Raw genomic sequence first — 17,228 nt, forward strand, 5'->3', positions numbered from 1 at the left:
AAAATCACCACGATTTGTAATGAACTAAGTCGGCGTGTTATCCACATAGACCGAAATCGCCCTCAACAATCCTATATATCTTGAAAAAGCCGATGGTATTTATTGCCCGATTATCCTCTTATGTTGCCTTAAAATAATCTTACACTCTCAACTAATATTTCAATAGCTACAGGCACAGAAGGCAGTAATGGACCCACTACACCAATAACGCATGTGAGTCTGTTTCATTTAAATTTGAAATAATTTCCAATATTTTTTTTTCTCATTTCATTTATTTATTCAGAATCAGTTGCTTTTCCCTACAACCTAAAATATTTCTGTTGCTGCGGTCTTCACCATTGCAGGTCTCTTTACATTTCGGAGACAGTCTGAAAGAAGAACACAATACTGCATAATTGAATCAGTTCAGTAACAGTTGTATAGAGGAAGCAAGCAACCTTAAATCTAAATCATTTGATCAACGTTAAATATTATGAATATTATTATTTCCAACGGTGAAATCGACGAAATCATCGAGACATTTTTTGAGAAAAAATCTTCCAGAAAAAAATAGGTATTGTTTTTGTTAACCGTGTTTGCACATTTAAAAACACACAACTTGCAATTAAAGAAATCACACAAAGAATGTTTTTATTTCCACGCATCTAACCTTTGAAAGCTTTACTACAATCATTCCACTGTACCCTGGCAGGTAGGTAGAGGTTCAGTGGTCGGTTATCTGGCACCGTGCGAATAGGTCGTACATCAGCTACTGAGTAAAAACTATTTTATTTTTCTTCTGACATAAATGAACGGAAAGAGTCCTTTGCAACTTGATTATTGTGCGACAAAGTCATTTGTGAGGAATCTACCAGTAAACTTGGGATACACATGTATAACGTAAGCACTCATATTATAATGAAACAAATACATATTAATATAGATTGTTGACGTCAGGGAGTAGCAATAGTGTCTTCGGCCTACAGTTATTCACTCGATATATCCACATCTATACTTCCTACTTTAAATGATGATGAAAATATAAATAAAACCGACGTTTAAGAATTGGGAACACATACGTACTGCAATAGAATCAGCAGCTAAAGAAATTATAGGATACCATAAACCAATAAAAATTAAGCCATGGTTTCATAATGAATGTCATAATCTAATAGAAATACGAAATCATGCTAGACTTAGGTGAATAAATAACTCTGATGATACAAATCTAAGCAATTATAATAGAATAAAGCGAGAAGTTAACCGCACGTTTAGAAGTAAAAAAAGAGATTACTTGAAAAGCAAAATTAACGAAATTGAAACAAACAGCAAAAACAAAAATATCAGAGATTTATATAAAGGTGTAAATTAATTTAGAAATGGATGGCAACCTAAAGTAAACTTGATAATAGATAAAGACGGTAATATTCTAGCTAACGCAAGCGATATTCTAAATAGATGGAAGAACTACTTTAATGACCTTCTAAATGTTCATGTAGGAGATAAATCAGAAGTAAATGAAGTACACACAGCACAACCTTTAGTTCCAGAACCTAACTTGACTGAAGTTAAAGATGCTATTAAAATTCTAAAGAATAACAAAGCACCTGGCATTGATTTAATACCAGCTGAGTTAATTAAATATGGTGGAAAGTCGTTAATATGTCAAATTCATAAATTAATTTGTTTAATATGGAATAAAGAAGAAATCCCTCAACAGTGGAAAGAATCCATAATTGTTCCTGTGTTTAAAAAAGGTGATAAAATGAACTGCAATAATTACCGTGGAATTTCTCTACTCTCAAAAACATATTAAATATTATCTAACATTCTTTTAACAAGACTAACCCCATATGCTAATGAAATTATAGGTGATTATCAATGTGGATTTAAACGTAACAGATCAACTTCAGATCAAATTTTTCACATCAAATATGCACTTGAAAAAAAGTGGGAATATAATCAAAATGTCCATCAGCTATTTATTGATTTCAAAAAAAGCATACGATTCGGTCAAAAGAGATAAATTATATAATATATTAGTCGAGTTCGGAATACCTAAGAAGCTTGTTAGTATGATAAAAGTATGCACCAGTGAAACAGAAAGTAGTGGGTATTAATGTCTCTGACAAATTTACAATTCATGGTGGGTTAAAACAAAGAGATGCATTATCTCCATTGCTCTTTAATTTTGTCTTAGAATATGCTGTTAGGAAGGTAAAAGAAACTAAAGAAGGACTAAAATGAAATGGTCTGACTCGGTTGTTAGCATATGCAGATGATGTAGACTTATTAATGGATGATATAAATACAATTAAGAATAATGCTAAAATATTTTTCAAAACTGCTAAAGAGATAGGTTTGGAAGTTAACAAAGATAAAACTAAATATATGCTTACAAGCCGGAACCAAGTGTTAGGTAATAATCAAAATCTAATTATTGATAACAACTTGTTTGAACTAGTTTCCAAATTCAAATATTAACAAATGAAAATTATATTAAAGAGGAAATAAAAAGTAGGCTAAATTTAGGAAATGAAAGTTACATCTGTCTTTATAAACTTTTGTGTTCTCGTTTAATATCTAAGAAACTAAAAGTTAAAATATACAAAACAGTAATTTTGCCTGTAGTATTATATGGGTGTGAAACTTGGTCCCTTACATTGAAAGAGGAAATATAAATTGAAAGTATTTGAAAAAGATCCTTAGGAAAATATTTGGGCCTAAAAGGGATGAGGAGACAGGTGAGTGGAGAAGGTTATATAATTTAGAACTACATAATTTGTATTCATGTCCAGATATTATTAGAATAATTAAATCAAGAAGACTTAGGTGGGCAGGCCATGTGGCACGAATGGGAGAGGAAAGAGGAGTTTACAGGATTTTTGTTGGGAAACCTGATGGTAAGAGAACTGTAGGAAGGCCAAGACGAAGATGGAGGGACAACGTTGAGATGGACCTAAAGGAAATCGGTAAGGATGGAAAAGAGTATATAGATCTTGCTCAAGATAGTTACTGATGGAAGGCCTGTGGTGCTGCAGCCATGAACCTTCGGGTTTATGAAGCCTAGAAAGTTAGTTATTTAGTTATACTTCCTACTCTTATATAACCTGTGTTCTATGCAAGGCAACTAACTCAAATATATTCAAAACTTCTCGAAATAACATGTGTTTTCGTAGGTAGCACTTCGCATTTGTTAAAGTGGGTAGTTATTTTATTATTTAAAGAAACACGCCACTCACACCCAAAAATTCTAGAAAGAAAATAACTATTAAATTATTACATATTATTACATACATATATACATATTACATACATATTATCTACATAGAAAATAACTAGTTCTACAATGTAAACACTGAAGACAAGACAATTATATTATTATATTTGCTCTCCTCTACGAAGGTTTCTCTATTGATTTCAGTTCGTTCCATATGTTCTATGTTCACACTTTTAATACTTACATCTCAATATACAAGAATGTATTAGTAATTTGGAAAAATTCATTTTGAATCTATTTTATTTCGTTTACACAAACATCGAAGTTTTACTGGATTCCAGGATATTATTCACAGAATCGATTTTAGCACAGTCCGCAGATTTTTGATTGTCCATTCTAGGAAACGCACATTTTATTAACAGCATAAATTTGGATGGTGGGGCTTAACTTGCTCATCAGCAAACGGTTATGTCGATACAAGTATTTTTGATTCTCATATATGTATTCCATCAGATACAAGCGGATACAGAAATCAAAGCAAAAGTTTCAACGAGAGATTGTGACATGACTGGACTTATATTCATTCAAGAAAACAGTACAGATCATTTTAAAAGACTGAGAGAGAGATAAATTATCTGTGAATCTTCCTACAGGTAACAGTATTTCTCCAACACAAAGTAATTTAAAATCATTTCTAAACAAACTATAAGTGATTATTTGTAAAGATTAGTAACTTAATTGGAACCAAGTTAATTTTAACAGCTAAGGATATGTAGCAGTAATTGCTTTTACATGCGTCAAACTTTGCAATGAAATCTTTGGAGCTAAATGAATTTGCAACTTCAGAAGTTAAAAATTATATATATATATATATATATATATATATATATATATATATATATATATATATTAAAGGGTCTGGGTATACTTCCTAGGAGACAACATGCATTGGTTATGCTAAGGTGGAACTTTTATACAGGCCATGTCCTCTACTTGCTTACCAGCTAAATGCTGCACGTCGCCGGAAACCTGATATGTGGAATACATTTTTTAGACCCGCAACATTCGTCGTTAGTGGTACACTGAAAATTGTACAAAAAAGTTATTTCCTTATTTATTAAGGACATTTCACATTTGCCATTTTACACGGAAATCATAAGCAATGCAAACAACAAAACTAATGTAGAAATAAGAAATACATATTCTAGATGATGTAACCATAATTACGCCAAGGCAGGAGGGAGGAGATATCCAAGTGTATTCATTTTTTACAAGCTATCCATAGCTGATGGGTTGCTATTATATTTAGTGCAAATTCATTCTGCATAAATATTTTGTCCTGCCTGTTGCAAGAGCCGGTCGAGGAATGTATTAATGCTTCATATAGCTTCGTCGACATAACGAACTAACTCCCTAGCATTCTTAAACCCGAAGGTTAACGGTTGCAGCTACATAAATCTTCGATTTGTCTGTATGCTGGGCTAGATCAATCCAGTTATTCCATCCTTACCGATGCTTTTATATCAATCTCAACATTATCCCTCCCTCTTATTCTTTGCCTTCCTACAGGTCTCTTATCATCCGTTTTCCCAACAGGAATCCCGCAACTCTTCTTTCCTCTTTCATTCGTGCCACATGTCCTGCCAACATAAGTCTGCTTCGACGTAGTAACACCTAAAACTTTCCTGTGTCAATTTTCAAATCAGAATGCTCTGACTTTGTATCCTACAATTGGAGTAGAACTGTTATGTAAATAGATGGATGCTGTGTGATCAATGACGTGTCCATGATCTTCGTGAAGGAACGTTGGGTTGCACGGTGGGTCAGAGACCGCATTCAGCTGTAGGTCCAAAGAAGACTATAAAAAAATGAAACAATTCGTAACAGCAGGATATGACCGCAAATGGAGAGGGATTTATCAACTGGATTCCCCTTCAAGCATACTTAGGAACCTATCATGCTAAAGCTGGAACGCAAACTCGCTTAAAAATTATATTTTCCTACTTTGGTAAATCTTCGATCATCAAAACAAATCTTCAAATATTTTTTTTTTCTCTCGCTATATAAAGAAATTCTTTTCTATCTTTTGCCATCTTTTCCATATATTCTTAGAGCTTCTTAACCTTATTGACTTCTTCATGTGGTTGTACATTTGCTAGAATACTCTCCAAACGTTTATTACTACTAAAATTGTTCTGGGCTAAAACTTAAATATTCTGACATTGACGTCTCCAGTAAAATTATACGTTTGTTCCCTCTTTGCACATATCACTTCATGTATGGCTGTCTTCTTCATCATCTGGAACTAAATTATGAATATTGCGAACTCCCATTCTGCCAATTGTAGTTAATATCAGTCCTCTTTCAATGAAAACAATTATCATGACAGGTAATTGAATTGAAGTTCTATCAGAATCATCCACACAAGCCAAGCATCATTTTGTTTCCCCCTTCTCTTATTTTATTATTTTAGTACCGGAATCTAATTATTGGGTGAAGAAAAGGGGCTAGCGAGAGGTTGTGTAAAAAAGGCTCAGACCTTTATAATTTCTGAGTGACGCCTCCGTCCTCCAGGTACATACCTTAGCTCTATCTTCCTCGATGTTGACACACTAAAACCAACTCCAAAGCTGACCTCGAAATTTCCATCCGATCTTCTCAGATCGGTTCGGTTGCTTCGCTATACAAATTCCAATACCTGTCGATTCAGATCCGTTTGTCAGGCTGGTACCTTTCCACGGATGAGGCAAGTAATGGAATTGGTAAGGTCTGCATTCCAAACCGACGAGAACATCCTGTCTCCGTAATGTTTCGTTTTCAAGTACACCTTCTAATTTTTACCTACATGTCAACATATCCCCCGGTCAAGAAGCGTCATCTCCGATGGTCGCTTGTCTGAGTGTATCATTTATTGGTTCATACATGTTAGAAATTCCTTTGAAACGATATAATAGTACATCAAGAAACTATCAAGCCTGGTATGCAGAAAAATTTTACCAGTACCGATCCATAATACTTATTATTATAATAATGCATAAACAACTAAATACCCATTAAGAACCAAAGAGCAGTAAGTTGATTAACTAAACATATGAATATAGAATTAGTATATATCATTATAATACATAATCATAACCATTACCAGCACAATAGTTTGTTTTTATACGATGTTTTTGTTCCTTAAATTGATTATTAATATTACGTTATCACTGGTGTTCTTTGCATCGACAATGAAAACGTAAATCATGATTCACTACACACTATAATACCCAAATAGTCAAATCCTTGAACCAAAGTTTATAATTATTTACAAATCTGAATGAAATAATATTCACTTTTGGTAAGGCATAGTTTACACTGCATGCCATAATTACACTATGTACTAATCACTTAGAGAATATTCACTGTTTAAACACATTGTGTTCAAACCTAAAGGGTTCAATACGACATTATTTCGTATCATTGTGTATATTTTCACTTAATCACTTTGTTTTATCATCTTGATAGTACCAGTTCCTTCTAAAATAAATCACGCAATGATTGCAGATCAGTATCATTTCGATTCCTGAAGTTCTGAACTGTTCACGTTTGTCCATGCATAGAAATGTATCTGACTTCGTAGAACAATTGAGACGAACCTAGTTCCTGTACTTCATGTAATCTATTGGGACTTCAATAGGGATTGAAGTGGTGAACGTTGGCGTTTCCATTTCTTCGAACTTCTTCATTTTTACACCTTGTTGCAACTTGTAATGATTGATGACATCCTGAGCAGCTGGGATGTTCGGGTGAATTGGCATTTGGAACATGCAATGCTACTAATTGGTCCTGCTGGGAAGGAGTTCCAAGTTCATGAAATACTTGCCTGCTATACTAAGGTGTTATAAGCTGGGAATCAGGTCACAGTGGAAGAATTACATGTTGTCCTAGGTGAGAAACCTCTTACACTTCTTCTTCAACTTCCGCAACTGGGACAGAAGGTTCTTCTTGGATGCATTGTCCTGTCTTAGCAGTATCAATTTGAATGTAATAGACACATATTCAATCAATGCTGTTCCTTCTTTGTCCTGTCCAAACAAAGTGTAGCCTCCGGGAACATTCTTCTTGACCTGGCTTTCATCTTTCTATTCTCCAATACAGCAAGCCCATCGTCCATCAAAATCTTGTGGGAGGGGGGGGGGGTTGCTCCGAAATTGGATTTAAATCTGGAGTTGTATTCTGTAGAAGGTGGAAGACAATTTGGCGGCGTTGGTCCTCGAGTTTTCCTGTGTCGATCTTCGACGATGCTCTGGTTTTGTAGGTACAGTCATGTTCAAAAAATCTGTCACATGGATTTTTTCTAAGTCCAACGTCTTACAAAATTATGTTGGTAGCTCTGAAACAAGGAAGTGTTGTGAAATATACGATCCTCTAATCAGAGTGAAGTTCGATTCTGAGGAGCAGGAGGCGTGACTCACGGTCTTGTCCACAGGAAGTTCAACCAATGCAGCATTTCCAAATATGAGATAACGTCCCAGTAGTGGAGTTGATGCTATAACCAGCACCACTTACAAGTGTAGAAAGGAAGAGCTCCTCTCAAGCAGATTTGCTTATACTTAAACCTAGCTCAACATGCCCATATGAGCTTTTTGCTCTATTGTGGAACCCCCTCTAATCCAAGATTTTTGTAAAAAAGCCCTCGGGAATTTCTCAGAAAGGAAGAGCCTCTCCCAAGCAGATTTGTTTATACTTAAACCTAGCTCAACATGAGTATTGCTCTAGTGTGGAACCCCCTCTAATCCAAGATTTTTGCTCGGAAAGAAAAAAAGCCTCTTGCCTATACTTACAAAAGTTGCATTAGCCAGATTTTTGTCTATAAACTTGTCAACACCAGAAATTAAGCCAATACATACACACATACACACCCATATACACAAGTATTTACTTCCAATTTAAGTTTAATTGGACCTCAGTCACTCTCACAACACTAACTGATGCAATGCTCGGGAATTTCTGTAACTAGTGGCGCTGGTATTGATTTTTGTTTTACATGTTCTCCCCAGCGCCACTAGTTACAGAAATTCCCGAGCATTGAAGCTTTGCATGCAATTATTGCATCAGTCAGTGTTGTGAGAGTGGCAGGGGAGAACAGATGTGTTGTTAACAGTGCTCCTCATACTTACAGACCTGTTTGGTTTAAATATTCATATTGAACAATATAAAATCTGATATTTGTTGTAATCTACTCTTATTTAGGGTCAGGCTTATATTTGCCCCAGCTTGTTATACAAAAATTAATACATAACAAGGTTATTGCTATTCAAGATATGCATGTTCGTGCAGGCATTTGCGCTAGGTTAGTGTGAATCAATATTTTTTCACTTGTGGGCTATTGGCCTTACAACCTGTCATAATAGGCATAAAAATTTGATTTAAAAACCCAGGAAATTTTATATAAATACCAAAGCGAGAAATATTAACACACATACACACATACACACACACAAAGTACAGTGCTGAACCCAACTGATCCAGCATAGAGTTTTGAATTGAAGCCCGGGAAATATATATAATAAACCAACAACAAAAATGCCGAATCAAAAATATTGTAATCAATGCAATAAAAATATATTTAGCTCTAATTGGGCCAGACACCAAAAGATTTGTAACCCAGACAAAAGCAGAGCTCCCACAAAAATATGCCCCAAATGCAATAGAAAATATAACATGCAATACTTCACATATATACATAAAGATACTTGTTTTGCACAGTCCCCACAACCATCTACATCTGGTCTGAAAAGAAAGCATGAAGCACCTCTTAATGCCAGAGCAGCAAAGCAGCCACGCTATGAACCACCTATACATAGCAGTTTTAATGCCCAACTTAGAGATTATCGGTTTGTATCAGAGCCAAGATGTGGTATTAATATTTTTTTGAACAGTAAAAAACCTGATGTGCAGGCAATTCTAAATGCACAAAATGGCTCTTATAAGCTCTCCCTCAAATTGTATACACAATATAAGAAGCCAAATGGCACAAAATTTACACAGCCCCACATAACAGAAACTGTACCGGTATATTCAAATGCAAATTTGGACACAATAATAAACAGATTGATAGATCAATTGAATATTAAACACTCTGAATTTGCGGCAAAAGAGTCTGGATGGAGCCTATGCGGCTCTCGACACAAGTTATATGTTTATATTTCTGAATTCAGCCCATTACAAGGTTCTACATATTTGCCATTACCTGCCAATATTAAAAACAAAACAGCCGTGGTTAATATAAAAAATACCGACCAGAAATGCTTTTTGTGGTGTATTTTAGCTGCTTTGTATCCAGTTTCAAGAAATCCTCAGAGAATAAATTATTACAAACAACATGAACATGATTTTGACGATGCAATGGAGGGTTTAGAATATCCAATGTTAGTTCAGAATATTGATACATTTGAAAAAAAGGCCAGGCATATCAATGGCAAACAATTATCTATTAATGTATTTACTTGCTCCACTGGCAATTGCCCGATAGAACCTCTCAGAATCAGTGCAATTGATGATGAATCTGCTATTCTAATTGATTTGCTCTTAATTGAAGAGGATGGCAAATATCATTACACTCTGATACATAATCTTCAAGCTTTAGTGAGAACACAACTAGACAAATCTAATAGAATATTTAAGTTGTGCAGAAGATGTTTAACTGTACTTGATGGTCAAAAAATGGTAAATGGGGTTCGTGAAAAAAATGCAGAAATTGCAAAAAACAGGTTAATTGAGCATCTGAAATATTGTGGCAATCATAAACCTGTTCATATGGTGATGCCTAATCCAAGTGAGAATTGCAAATTCAAAAAGTTTGAAGCCTTGATGGAACACACAGCATATATTGTCTGGGATTCTGAATCAAATCTCAAACCTCTTGCATCCTCCAATCCGGATCCTGAAGAATCTTCTATTACACCATACCAGCTACATGAACCTTCCAGCTTTTGTTATGTGGTTGTACAGGATGGTGTTGTTACCAAAGAATATTCATACATGGGACCAGATGCCATCAAAATATTTGCACATAGAATAGAAAATGAGTGCCGTGACATAGCATCTAATATCTTATTAAAATCAAAACCCATGTTGCCTTTAACAGAGGATCAGATTGAAGATTTCAACAATGCAGAAAAATGCCCGGTATGTGATTGTGAATTTTCAGATACAAATATCAAGGTACATCACCATTCTCATACAGATGGTAAATTCTTAATGGCCCTGTGTAATAGCTGTAATATTAAGATCAAGAGACCAAGATTTATCCCCATATTTTGCCATGGAGCATCCAATTATGATTTCCATCATCTAATCAGGTACGAGGGGTTTGAGAAGCAGAATTTAAATATTTTAGCTGAAAATGATGAGAAATATATATCTATTAGCAAAACAATTAAAGTTAATGGTGTTCCTATTCACATGAGATTTCTTGATTCTTACAGATTTTTATCTGCTAGCCTGGATACACTAGCCTCTCAATTATCTGATGATCAATTCAAAATCACACGTGCATTGTTTCCAAATCAGGATCTGAAATTAATTAGGCGCAAGGGTGTATATCCATATGACTATGTTAAAGATTTTTCTAAATTTGATGAGTGTTCCCTGCCACCGCAACAAGCATTTTACAGCAAAATCAGAGGTTCTGGAATCACAGATGAAGATTATCACCATGTCCAATTGGCGTGGAACAATTTAAAATGCCGGACATTTGGTGATTATCACATGGCATATTTGAAACTTGATGTGACCATCTTAGCAGATATAATGAAGGCATTCAGAAAATCTTGCATGCAAAATTATGGACTGGACCCAGTGTATTTTTTCAGTGCCCCGGGCCTAGCATGGGCTGCAATGTTTTTAAACACCAAAAAGCAATTGGATCTGATCCAAGATCAAGATATGTATCTGTTTATGGAGCAAGGTATAAGAGGAGGGATGGTGCAATGTTCTCAGAGATATGCCAGAGCAAATAACAAGCATATTCCCAATTATGATCCAGAATTACCATCAAATTATATAGTGTATGTAGATGCCAACAGCCTCTATGGTCATGCGATGATGCAAAAACTGCCATATGCAGGGCTTGAGTGGGTTGAAAATTTTAATATTGAGGATCTTCAGGGTTTAGATGACCGTGAACATGGCCTCTACTTAGAGGTTGATATGACAATTCCAAAAAAATTCCACAAAAAATTTTCTGATTTGCCCCCAATTCCTGAGGTTCAGTGCTCACCTGGCTCTAAACAGAAGAAGCTCATGATGACACTGGAGTCAAAACAGGGCTATGTCATACATTACAAGTACCTCCAGTTCCTGATGAAACATGGTGTCCAAGTAACCAAAGTTGGAAAAGTTTTGAGGTTCAAACACTCAGAATGGTTGAAGCCATATATTGATACAAATACAGAGCTTCGAACATCTGCAAAGAGCCAATTTGATAAGAGCTTGTTTAAATTGATGGTTAATTCTGTATATGGCAAAACAATTGAAAATGTCAGAAAACATACCGATGTTAAAATAATTACTGACCCCAGTCTGAGCAAAAAATTGGTTGCAAAGCCTAATTTCAACTACAGAAGAATTTATGGTGAAGATATGGCACTTTTCAACATGAAAAAAACAAAGATTAAGTTTGATAAACCTATTTATGTAGGGGCAGTAATATTGGAATTGTCCAAATTACATATGTTAACATTGTATTATGATGTGTTGAAACCTTTTTATGGTGATAGAGTAAAACTGATATACATGGACACGGATAGTTTTGTTCTTGATATTCAAACAGAAGATGTTTATCAAGATATGGCCCAGCCTGAATTGTTTAAATATTTTGATACCAGTGAATTGCCAGGCCATTTGAATATTCAACCCCACAACAAAAAAGTGCCTGGCAAGTTAAAAGATGAGACACTTGGTGATGTTATTGTGGAATTTGCTGGGTTAAGTGCCAAGACGTACAGTTTTAAAACATGTAGTGCTGTTGTCAAAAAAGCCAAGGGTATTGGCAAAGTAGCTGTGGAAAAAGAGCTTGAATTTGAAGATTATAAAAATTGCATCAAATCCCAGAGTTTAATCAGAACATCAGAATCCAGAATTCAGAGTGTGGATCACTTATTGACTTCAAATGTTGTAAGAAAAGTGGCTCTGGACCCACATGATGATAAGAGATGCATTTTATCATGTGGCATACATACTTTACCATGGGGTCATTGTGATTTGAAAAATGGCAATCAATGCACAAGTACAGTGCATGATTTGAAATAAATAAACATGCCTATGAACTTATTTGGGTTCAAAAAACAGGGTATTATGGACCTGCCAACCCCACAACCCTCTTCTGATATGCTGTCTAAACTGAGTGGCTTGTTAATTATTCATCTGAACAGCATACTTACAGATGTTGATGATGAAACAGGCAAAATATTGTACATATTTAACAATAATTTAAATTATTACCAATTACCTGTGGGTGGGCAATTGCAATTTATTACAACCCCTGAGGGTGATGTCAAGATTTCAATAGGGAGAAATATTTACAGAATTAAGCACTCAAACATGGTTTCTGGCACTGTTTATACTGTTTCTGCTGGTGACTGCTTATATATTGAGGTCCCTGGATCTTATGACAAGCTTATACCTTTTTTTATAGAATTAAGAATCAGATACTCTATAATAAATAACTACTAAACAAAATGCCTAATGATATTTTTGGCCATACAAGACATGAAGATCACAGTGATGAGATTCTGATGCTTGATGTCAGAGTCAAGAAATTAAGAAGTGATTTACAAGCTTTACAAACTACACTCAATGCCAGTCTTCAATTAGAAATTACAAATTTACAATCACAATGCATGGACCCTCTTCTTAAAATTGACTCTGAACTTAAATTATTGCTTCAGAAATATACTGATCTGGCTACATTGGATAATTTTCAAAGTTTGGAAGAGGCTTTAGCAGCTCTTCAAGCCAAATTTAAGACCCAGGCTAACAACTCTGAGCAATTGAAACAACAATTGGAAGAGCAGATAAATAATGTCCAGGCACAGCTCCAAACAATTGTCAAAAGCATAAAATCACAAGAAGATTTTGATCTAGTGATTTCCACTCTAAAGGAACAGATTCAGTCACTCCAAATACCTAATCTGGATCCTCTGAACAATGCCATAGCTGAGGTTAAAGAAAAAATTGAGACACTTGAAAATTTTATGAACAATTTGCCATCTTCTGATGCTTTGAATGCAATAACTCGGAGTGTAGCAAATATTAAGCTGCAACTTGAAACATATGAAGATTTTGGAAAAATTCAAAATTCCATAACCCATCTTGAAGGTACAATAGCAGCAGTGCAAAGTGATTTGGCAAATGTACTAGAATCCAGATTGCCTGGGATTGTAGATACTCTTGTCAGTGTCCAGCAACAAATCACAAAGCTTGAAAACCTCAACACTGAATCTGAACTGTCTCATTTTCATCACTTGATAGATGATATCCAAACAAAACTTGAAATTTTACAACAATCCACACCCTCTCAGGCAGATATAGCCCTGCTCCAAAATGCTATGCAAAATGTGGCCGATGCTTCTGAATTACACAATGTAAAATTGGCACTTGAATCTTTGCAAAATACAATATCAAATCTTCCTACATCACAGGAACTTAAAAATATTAAGAGGGCAGTGAATAGGATATTGAAATCAGAAGATATCAAGAATATCCAGGCAGAGATCAAACATCTCACTCAGACAGTGACCACTCTTCCAACCAATCAACATATTAATGAACTGCATGCCCTGTTTGAGGATATCAGAAGACAGGTCCATGATCTTACTGCTCAAAATTCAAAATTGGCAGTTGTTGAAAATTTGCAACAAATTGTAGCTAATATCAAGCAACAGCTAGGGACCATGGAATCCAATCAAGCAAATGCTCTGTCTGTTTTTGCCACCCAGCTACAAGAAATTGTGCAACAATACAAGAAACTTGCTGTGGACATAAGAATCAAGCCTGGGCACGATGAGATTGTTAGGACCATCAATGAGCATCTTGAATCTGTAACAAGCAGATTGCTTACAGCAGAAAAGGAAATAACAGGCATAATTGAAAATCCAAAACATTCAGTAATTCTTGAATTGTACAGCATCCCCAACAAAGAATATGATTCTCCATTTACACCGGGTGGCAAAATATATATGCTGTCCCCTGCACAATTTTATTACCAGTTTTTTGTTGGGGGCACATTGAGACCAATCAAGATAAAATATTGGCTTCAGCCACAGGCACACCACTACCCCACCTTATCAATAACAAATGCTGAGAACAAAGTGAAAATCACCCGTGTAGAATTAGAGGATTTTACAGATCCCAATACATTGGAAACAGCCTATACTGAAGATGATGGCACTCTGGAATTTAAAATACAAATAGGGGACAAATTATATTTAGAAAATCCTGCAGTCTCAGCTGCTGAACACCCCATAGTTGCAATATTCTTGTTCACATATTATGTCTAGAAAAATTATTGTTGATGAATTACACAGACAGGCCCGACATAATTTTAAGAGACTCCCAGTAGTCACAAAGGGCATAGATGATTTATGGCAGAGCGACTTGATTGAAATGGCAAGTGGACAGTTGAAAAACTTAGACAAAATCAACAAGGGCTACAAGTATCTACTCACCGTAATAGACACATTTTCAAAATTTGCCTGGGCTGTGCCACTCAAATCCAAGACTGGAAAATGTGTTACAGAAGCCCTCAGGACAATCATCAATCAGAGTGGAAGATCCCCGCGCTATTTGCAAACAGATAATGGCAAAGAATTTTATAATTCAGTGTTTCAACAATTTATTAAAAGCCAGGCAATAAAACATTATTCGAGTTACAGTGATCTCAAAGCCTCAATTGTAGAGAGATTCAACAGAACCTTAAAAAATCTTATGTATAAACAATTTACACTGCAGGGTAATTATAAATGGATTAATATTCTTCCAGAACTTCTACATAAATATAACAACTCGGTCCATTCCACAATCAACATGAAACCCTCTGAAGTAACTTCATCTGATGAGCAAAAATTGATCAGCACTGTTTATTATCCTAAATATCAGCCAACAATAAGAAAGGCAAAATACAAGATTGGGGATCAAGTAAGAATAAGCAAATATAAGCACTTATTCAAGAGAGGCTTTACAAGAAACTGGAGCACTGAATTATTTACAGTGGTTCAGGTTAAACCCGGGACCCTTAACACATATATAATAAAAGATCACCGAGGAGAAATTCTCAAAGGCAGGTTCTATGAACAAGAGCTCAGCAAAACTAAACAGCCTGACACATATCTCATAGAAAAAATTATCCGCAGAAAAGGCAAAAAGTTACTTGTCAAATGGCTGGGTCATCCGGAAAACAGCTGGATCGATGCAAACAAAATAATAATATGAGCACCTGGGATGTTATAAAAAGGCTCCCAGAACCTGAACAACAGAATAAGAGAAATGGCAACTTGCTGCCTGATAATATTAGGTGTCTTATTGTTGGACCATCTGCTTGTGGTAAAACTACACTAATGGTTGATAATTTTTTATTGGCACCCAACTGGTTAGACTGGAAAAACAGGCACTTGTATATCTTCTCTAAGAGCTTGGAACAATTAAAATATCAGCAGCTGATGAAGCTATATGATGGATTGGATATAGCCACTTTTGAACCAGATGTTAAGCCACTCCATGAATGTCTCGATAATTCTGTTGTTGTGTTTGATGATATTATATTGGATAATCAAAACAAGGTTAGAAATTTCTTTACACAGGGCCGGCACAAAAACATTGATTGCTTCTACCTGGCACAGACTTTTTCAAAAATACCCAAGCAACTGATCCGAGACAACAGCAATTTTATATGTGTGTTTCATCAAGACCATACCAACCTCAAACACATACATGATGAATATGTAGGTGGGGACCTGAGCTACAATGATTTTTCCAAGTTTTGCAGCAAGTGCTGGAGCCAGGACAGTTATGGGTTTGTCACAATTGATATGACAAGAACACCCAATAGTGGCAAATACAGAAATAAAATTAACAATTTTCTAGACGTAGAGACGTATATAAATAAACATGAAAAGGCCAATCATTGATGATCTTAAGTTAAGAGATTATCTTGTAAAAAGATTTAAGGGATGGAAATCAGAGAACCGTGGAATTTATGAAAAACACAAACAAACAGAACAGCCTGTAATTGATGCTATTAATAATTTAGGTAAGAATATCAAAACTGTTACAGAACAAAATCAAAATTTGCTCACAGAGCTTGTACCTGTAGCTGCTAGGAACATATTAGATTATCCATTCACCCCACTTTCCAGTATTCATACACCTAGTCCTATTGCTCCTAGAAGAATTGAGGCTAGTCAGGATCCTATTGAATTGGGTCTTCTTGCTCAAAAATATTTAACCACACCTAAAGACAATAAAGATGAGGTCTTTGGCTTATATGCTGACACAGAGCTTGATGGGAGCATCATACATAGAATTGGCAATTTCAGAGTAACATTTATGGGAGATGATATAATTGTATATTCAGAATCTCGTCTCGGAGAAAAAGGTGCTTTTGTTAAGTACACCGGAACACCTGGATTATGGGAACTGATGACGAGGAAAAGGCCTGGCAGCTATACAGATCAAGATTATGAGGATTACAAAGAAATATTAATAAAATCAGATGCTCTATACCAGAACAATGATCCCACACAAAAAAGAGTCAAGTCGAGCAGTGGAGCAAAATACAACAATTTAATCAAGCCCATATGGTCACAGATCAAGACTGGCAGTGGAATCAAACAATACAACACCCTGCCTAAAGAATTTGTGTGGGTTGATGATGTCAGGAAACTTGTAGATAGGTTATTGGTGATAGCTGGGGAGGAAAATGCTGGGAACCACAATTTTTACAATGAAAAGGTTGGAATTATGGACATGATAAGCACAAAATTGT

At 35.4% G+C, this 17,228-nt stretch overlaps 1 long non-coding RNA gene across 1 annotated transcript in view; it reads right to left on the minus strand.

The window, feature by feature from the left end:
• Positions 1 to 264: 264 nt before the first annotated feature.
• The window catches only part of LOC146003075 (uncharacterized), an 80,824-nt gene continuing 63,860 nt past the window's right edge, over positions 265 to 17,228 (minus strand). The window contains exon 3 of the long non-coding RNA XR_014443777.1: positions 265 to 368. This is a non-coding gene — a long non-coding RNA (uncharacterized LOC146003075). The remainder of the gene's footprint in view (positions 369 to 17,228) is intronic.

Source organism: Lepisma saccharinum, chromosome 19 (assembly GCF_977018435.1).
Source record: "Lepisma saccharinum chromosome 19, izLepSacc3.1, whole genome shotgun sequence".
Lineage (NCBI taxonomy): Eukaryota > Metazoa > Arthropoda > Insecta > Zygentoma > Lepismatidae > Lepisma > Lepisma saccharinum.